Source organism: Mesoplodon bidens (genome assembly GCF_964165515.1).
Source record: "Mesoplodon bidens genome assembly, chromosome: 3".
Taxonomy (NCBI): Eukaryota; Metazoa; Chordata; class Mammalia; order Artiodactyla; family Ziphiidae; genus Mesoplodon; species Mesoplodon bidens.
Window position 1 is genome coordinate 118,759,075 of NC_138178.1, and position 8,304 is coordinate 118,767,378.

Consider the following 8,304-nt stretch of genomic DNA (forward strand, 5'->3'; position numbering starts at 1 on the left):
CATAAATATAAAACATTAAACTATTGAAAGATCAAATCCAGCAATGTATAAACATGATATACAATGGTAAAATGTTGAGCACTTTCCCCTTGATATTAGGAACAAAACAGGATAATTGCTTTCTCTGCCTTTATTCAATATTTTGCCGAATAGACAACTCTAGTGCAATAAGGCAAGAAGAAAAAATAAATGGTAGGAAAATTGGACAGAAAAAAAACCTATAAAAGAGCATTGAGAGAAATTTTAGATTAAGTGAAAGAATGTACCAGATTCAATCATTAAAAGACTATTATAAAAATGTCAGTTTCCATCCAGTTAATCTATAGATTCAGTACAATTCCAGTATAGATTCCACAAGTGTGCGTGGGAAGGGAGAGGTGGGGTGTAGAAGAATTGACAAGTGTCTCTAAAATGTATATGGAAATAGAAAAGGTAAAGAACTAAATCCTTGAAGAACAAAGTGAAGACTTAATTTATAAACTAAAGTAACTAAGACTGTGATACTAGTGCAAGTATAGTCAAACAGACCAATGAAATAGAGTCCAGAAATAGATGCTCACCACAACAGCTAAAATTAAAGAGTGGCAATGCCAATTGTTGGCAAGGTTATGGAGCAAAGAGAAATTTCGTATATTGCTAGTGAGAAAGTAAATTTGTAAAACCACCTTAGAAAACTGGCAATATCTGCTGAAGTACATTTTTCTGCATATCCTATATCCAAGCAATTTTATCACTAGGTATAAATCCAATAGAAAAGTATGCACTCTTCACCAACAGATGTACATAATGTCCCTAGCAGTGTTATTTATAGATGGCTCAATCTGTAAAAACCCAAATTCCCTCAACAGTGGAATAAACAAATTGTGGCATATTCATACCGTGGAATGCTGTTCAGCAATTAAAATAAATGAACCACAGCTACATCATCGACATGATACCTCCTACAACTACAATATTGAGCAAAAGAAGCCAGGTAAAAATACATATCATTGAGGTGGCCAAAAATTTGTTCGAGTTTTTCCATAACATCTTACAGAAAAACCGAATGAACTTTTTGGCCAACCCAATATCCCATTGACAAATTTCAAAAACTAATCTATAGTTTTAGAAATTATGGTGTTATAAATCAGGATAGTGCTGCCTTCAGGGAGAATGGAGAGGTTAGAGACTGAAAGGGGGCTTGAAGGAAACTTCTAAGTTGCTGGTAAAGTTCTTTCTTCACCTGAGTAATGGTTATATTTGTGGGAATCCACTGAACTGTACACTTATGACTTGTCTACTTTTCTGTACCTTTGTTATACTTAAAGACCATCTCAACGATGCTTATAGATTATTACTACTTTTATTATTATTATTTTTTTGGCTTGTGTTGGGCTTCAGTAGTTTCAGCACATGGGCTTAGTAGTTGCAGCATGTGGGTTCAGTAGTTGTGGCATGTGGGCCCTAGAGCGCACGGGCTTCAGTAGTTGTGGCTCGCGGGCTCTAGAGTGCATGCTCAGTAGTTGTGGCGCATAGGCTTAGTTGCTCCGAGGCATGGGGGACCTTCCCGGACCAGAGATCGAACCCATGCCCCCTGCATTGGCAGACAGATTCTTAAGCACTGTGCCACTAGTGAAGTGCATTACTACTTCTAAATCAACCCAAACAAATTAGTCTCTCAACATATCAATGTTAACAATCTCAGTTTGTCTTCTGAGTTATTCAATTTAGGAAACATTTACTGAAAGCCTATTTCTTTATTTATCTCTTTATCTCTTTATTTATTTATGGCCATGCCATGCGGCATACGGAATCCTAGTTCCCCGACCAGGGATCAAACCTGTGCCCCCTGCATTGGGAGCGTGGAGTCCCAACCACTGGAAGGCCAGGGAAGTCCCTGAAAGCCTATTTATTAAGTAAAGGGAAGACATTTGGGGCATTAGAGATTGAGTGGTAGTCCTTGCCTTCCATTACTAAGAGAAGAACTTTAAGCTGATTTCTTTTACTCTCTTAAGGACTGATAATAGTCTTTCACTCAACATTTATTGAGCATCTATTCAACACCTGGTGCTGGAAATGGAGCGCATTCACATAGACCTCACTGCTTCCTAGAGAATAGTCAAGATTCAGACGTTTACAATGCACTGGTTTAGCTTCTACAGATTTTTCACAATCTTCCCACAAGAATACTTAGCAAAACTAAGACTCTAATGGTTACATCATGGAATCAGTTTCCTTTGAGGTGATAACAGTGTTCATTTAATGAACAAAAGTACTTACAATGAGAAATATTATTGTATGCTGAGCAATTTTTGGAAAAGTCTAAGATTTTTTTTTCCTTTTGGAAGAAATTAACTGGGAGATAGGTGGTACAAGAAAAAAAAAAAAAGGTGTACAGGTGGTCCCTGACTTACGAGGTTCGATTTAATGATTTTTTGACTTTACGGTGGTGGGAAAGCAGTATGTAGTATTCAGTAGAAACTATACATCGAATTTTTACTTCCAAACTGTACTTTAAATTTTGATAACTTCCCAGGCTAATAATATGTGGTAAGATACTCTCGTGATGCTGGGCAGTGGCCCGAGCCACAGCTCCCTATCAGACTTGAGATCATGAGGGTAAACAGCAGATATACTTACAACCATTCTATACCCATACAACCCTTCTGTTTTTCAATTTCAGTACAGTATTCAATAAATTATATGAGATATTCAACACTTTATTATAAAATAAACTTTGTGTTAGAGGAGTTGGTCCAACTGTAGGCTAATGTAAGTGTTCTGAGCACGTGTAAGGTAGGCGAGGCTAAACTATGATGTTTGATAGCTGTATTAAATGCATTTTTGACTTATGATATTTTCAACTTACAATGGGTTTATCAGGATGTAACCTTGTTGTAAGCCAAGGAAGATCTGTATATATCTTTAGAATGTGGAAAACTTAGGAATCCTAAGGATATGAACTAAACCTGGAAATGGCATTTTATGTTTCCAGCCAAGGTATGCAATGTCAAATGGCTCCAATTGCCAGTGCAAAGACTATATATATATATATATATTTTTAACAAATCAAATATTCATTGGCTCTGAGGGAGTCAGGAAAATGTATGTTAGCATCACACAGTGTTTCAGGGCCAATTAATAGAACATATTTGGTTGGTTTTGGTTTGGAAAGGTTTGAGGTTATAGTGTAGGTGGTCCAGAATGTCCAAACAGCCTATGGAGTTTATACTACATGATTTTTCGAAGTAGCCTCAGTTTTAAAAACTACAAAAGGTCTGGTTAAATAAGTTTAGGAAATTACAGCTGTGTATCCCTTCCTTAGAGATTTATAATGTATATCAGCATATTAAAGACCTTGAGAAATTCTGTAGCAACTCAAATTAATTTTGTGTTCTAAATTGATTTGACTGTGGAATTATTTTCTCATTTAAATGTAAAGCTATTAGAAGTTTTTAAGTTAGGTTTTAGATTAGGAATAAATAAAATAAAATTCATATTTTAAAATGTAAATTTGTATGTTCTTCAATAAAAAAGTTTTTCTTCTAGTTACCCCCTTTTTCTGTTACTAGTTTTTATTTATCAAGAAGAGGTAAAAGAATGTACTAGAGTAGGAATATAGTGTTTCAAGTGAAAGATCTTAACAACCTACATTCTATAGCCAGTGCTGCTTAAATTTATTCTCCAGAATACCTCCTATTTGTAGAAGAGAAAAAAAAAATGCCCCCAAATGGAACATAGGATGAGCCCAAAGCAAAAAGTTTCCTTTTTAACATTTATCAATTACAACGAAAAGTTATCAATTTTGGGACAAAATGTGTGTGATAGTTTCACCCAATAGCAATTTACTCCCTGGTAATTTCTTCCTTACTTACCAACAAATGTTATAAAATGAAATCCCCTGCATCGGCAGGCAGACTCCCAACCACTGTGCCACCAGGGAAGCCCCAGGAATCCAGTTTCTTTCCTTTTTTTCTTTTTTTAAACAAATGGATTATCAGTTACCCCAGCACCATTTATTGAAAGACCTTTTCAGTTGGGTCTGTTTGTTGGCTCTATTCAGTTCCCTGAGTCTATTTGTCTATGTCTGTAACCAGTACTACACCGATTTAATTACTTAATCTTTTTTTTTTTTTTTTTTTGCGGTACGCGGGCCTCTCACTCCTCTGCATCGGCAGGTGGACTCTCAACCACTGCGCCACCAGGGAAGCCCTACTTAATCTTTTTAATAAATGATATCTGTTAGGGAAACATCTGCATCTTCTTTTACAGTAGGTACTTGGCTATTTTTGGCTTTTGAACTGCCATATAATTTTAAGCTCAGCTTATTAAATGCCACAAGATAATCTGTTGGGACTTTGATTCAGATTGCATTGTCTAGATAGATCTATGCTGTCCCTGTGGTTGTTGAGCACTTGAGGTGGTGACTATTCTGAATTGAGATGTGCTGTAAGCATGAGATACACACCAGATTCCAAAGACTTAATATGACAAAAAGAATAAAATATTTCATTAATAATTTTCATATTGATTACATTTTAAAATAATATTTTGGATATATTGGCTTAAGTAAAATACATTATTAAAATTAATTTTACCTGTCTCTTTTTGTTAATGTGGCTAATTAACAAAATTAAATTTGATTACAATTGCGGTTCGCATTATGTTTCTATTGGACAGCACTGCTACAGATTAATTTGAGAAGCATCGACACCTTTACAATATTGAGTATTCCAAACTATGAAATTGACATATCTCCATTTATTCAAATTTCCTTTAATACCTTTCCCAAAAAGGTCTTATTCATCTTTCGTAAGACTTATTCCTAGCTACCTGACTCATACATGGATAGATTACTCTTTCATTGTGAAGAGCACACAGAAAAGTATACAAAACAGACCATATTCAACTTAATGAATTATCACAGTGCTAATACCTATGCAATCACCTAGGTGAACTACAACATTGCCAGGACCCAAGAAGCCCCTCTCATATCCCCTTCCAATGATTTCTCCCTCCCTCTCCCACCCTCAGAAGTAACCACTGTTAAAGTAATCAAAGAAGTCATTAGACTGAGTGGCCCTAATGCTTGTCAGCCTAAGAAAACAAACTGAAACCTCAGACAGAGTCCCATAAATGCATTGAGGGAAGAAATTGAAATCTAAGAACAACCAATCACAAACAGCCAACTAGGCTTTCCCAAATAAGGCAATTGCTTAAGCTATAGCCAATCAAATAATTTCCTTGCTTTGTTTCCTATCTGCTCTATAAAAAACTCCTTTCCCCTAACTCCTGACAGGAGCACACCAAACCATTTTCAGTTTGACATTGCTCTTATTGGAATCAATGTTTGCTCAAATACACTCTTCAAAATTTTGATGTTCCTCATTTTATCTTTTAACACCACTATTTTGACTTTCTGATAATTGCTTTCTTGATTTCCTTCATCATTTTAAAAGTGATGAATGCATCCTAAACATTATTATTTTTCTCCTGTTTTTTAATCTTCACATAAATGAAATCATAATGTATGTATTTTTTTGTGTTTGATTTCTTTTGCCCAACATTATGTTCCTGTGACTCATTCATATTCTTGTATGTCACTGTAGATAACTATCACCAGTATGTGGATATTGAGATTCTTTTCAATTTGGGGGTTTTACAAATAATTCTGCTATAGAACTTTCTTGTCTTTTTGTAAACATGTGTACAGATATATACTTAGGAATGAAATTGCTAGGTTGTAAGTTATACACAAATAGGTGCACACACACACAGAGCACACACTTTAGTAGGTAACACCTAACAGTTCTTTGAAGTCATTGTATCACGAGCAGTATATAAAAGTTCCCATTGCTCCATATACCTGCTAACATTTGGTATCGTCAGTCTTCTAACTTTAGCCATTGTTGTTGGTGCGTAGTGGTATCTCATTGTGGTTTTAATTTGCATTTTCTAGATGGCTGTTGTGGTTGAGTATGTTTTCCTATTTTTTTTTAAACCTTTTGGATATCCTCTTTGGGGACTTACTCTTCTTGATTTTACAAGTTCTGTATATACTCTGGAAGTGAATCCTTTGTTGAGTATACCGTCGGCACTCCATATTCACAGGTTCTGCATCCATGGATTCAACCAAACACTGATAGAATATATTTGGGAAAAAAATTCCAGAAAGGTCCAAAAAGCAAAACTTGAATTTGCCACATGCTGACAACTACTTACATAGCATTTACATTGTATTTACAACTATTTACGTTGTATTAGGTATTATAAGTAATCTAGAGATGACTTAAAGTATACCAGAGGATGTGTGTAGGTTATATACAAATACTACACCATTTTGTATAAAGAACTTGCATTTCTGTGGATTTTGGTGGTTTTTTTTTTTTTTTGCCGTACGCGGGCCTCTCACTGTTGTGGCCTATCCCGTTGTGGAGCACAGGCTCCGGAAGCGCAGGCTCAGCGGCCATGGCTCACGGGCCCAGCCGCTCCGCGGCATGTGGGATCCTCCCAGACCGGGGCCCGAACGCGTGTCCCCTGCATCAGCAGGCGGACTCTCAACCACTGCGCCACCAGGGAAGCCCGGATTTTGGTGTTTGAAAGGAGTCCTGGAACCAATCCCCTGGGGATACCAAGGAACAACTGTATGCATTGCAAACATCCCTCACCTTGTAGCTGGGATTTTCACTTTTTAAATGGTATTAAGAATTTCTTGATTATAATGTTCAGTTTATCAATTTTTGTGGTTAATACTTTGTGTCCTGTTTAAAATGTATCTCCCTATTTCAAGGTCAAGAAGATAGTCTCCTATTTTAACTTTCTAAAACTTTATTATCTTACTTTTCACATATAATTGTATCATCTTCCTGGAATTGGTTCTTGTGTATGGTGTGAGTTGGGGATTAAGTCTCATTTCTTTTTTCCTTGTAAATGTCAAATTGCCCAACTTCAATTATTGAAAAGTCCGTGCCTTCCACACTGCTCTGCAGTACCACCTTTCTCCTATATCACATATCCATATATGCATGTTTCTCTTTCTAGGCTCTCTATTTCATTGGCCTATGATTCTTTTTTTTTAACATTTTTATTGGAGTATAATTGCTTTACAATGGTGTGTTAGTTTCTGCTTTATAACTAAGTGAATCAGCTATACATATATATATATATCCCCATATCTCTTCCCTCTTGCATCTCCCTCCCTCCCACCCTCCCTATCCCACCCCTCTAGGTGGTCACAAAGCACCAAGCTGATCTCCCTGTGCTATGCAGTTGCTTCCCACTAGCTATCGGTTTTACATTTGGTAGTGTATATATGTCCATGCCACTCTCTCACTTCGTCCCAGCTTACCCTTCCCCCTCCCCGTGTCCTCAAGTCCATTCTCTACGTCTGCATCTTTATTCCTGTCCTGCCCCTAGGTTCTTCATGCATTGGTCTATGATTCTATCTTTGAGTCAGTACCACTGTCTTAATACCATAGCTTCATATTAATACTTCATATCAGGTAGAGCACATTCTCCCACCGTGTTTTAATTGACTCTCCTGCCCACCTGCATTTTCATATAAATCTTAGAGTCAGTCCTTGAATATCCACAAAAAACTTGCTGGGATTTTGATTTGAATTGCTTTAAATCTATAGGTCAATTTGGTCCCTATAAAATACTGTCTTCCAATCCATGAATATGACACATTGTTAGAAATCAGGATAATGGTTATTGCCTGTTTTGTGTTTTATATAAATGGATTATTTTATACTTGTTCAATATTAGGTTTGTGATGTTTGTTAATTTTGTTGCTTGTAACTGTAGCTTTTTTATTGCTGTGTATTATTCCATTGCGTGAATGAATATCCCATAATTTATGCATCCATTCTATTGTTGATGGACATTTGTGTGGTTTCCACACAGTTTGAGGTCAGTATGAACACTGCTGTTAACAACATACTTGTTCATGTCTTTTGATAAACATATGTTCACATTTCTTGTGGTGTATATAAGCCACCTGATCTTTAAGTTAAAATGGAAAGTGCTGTGCTGGTGACTTCTTCCTCTTCTGGTCCAACAGTCCATCAACTCTACTGGTCCAACAAACTATCAACTCTGTCATGTATATAATACTTATTCCTCCTAAGGGGTATTTTTCTGGACCTCATTTCTTTTTCTTTGGCTCCTTTCTCAGATGTAACATTTCAGTTGTTTGGTATTTGTCCCTGCAAAAACTCTTTCATCATCTGCCTCTTATTTAACAAAAAGTCCCTTGGGATCTCATAAATACTTCTAAGATTTGATATTTTACCCAGGCATTTTGAAGGCTTTCAGATGGGATGA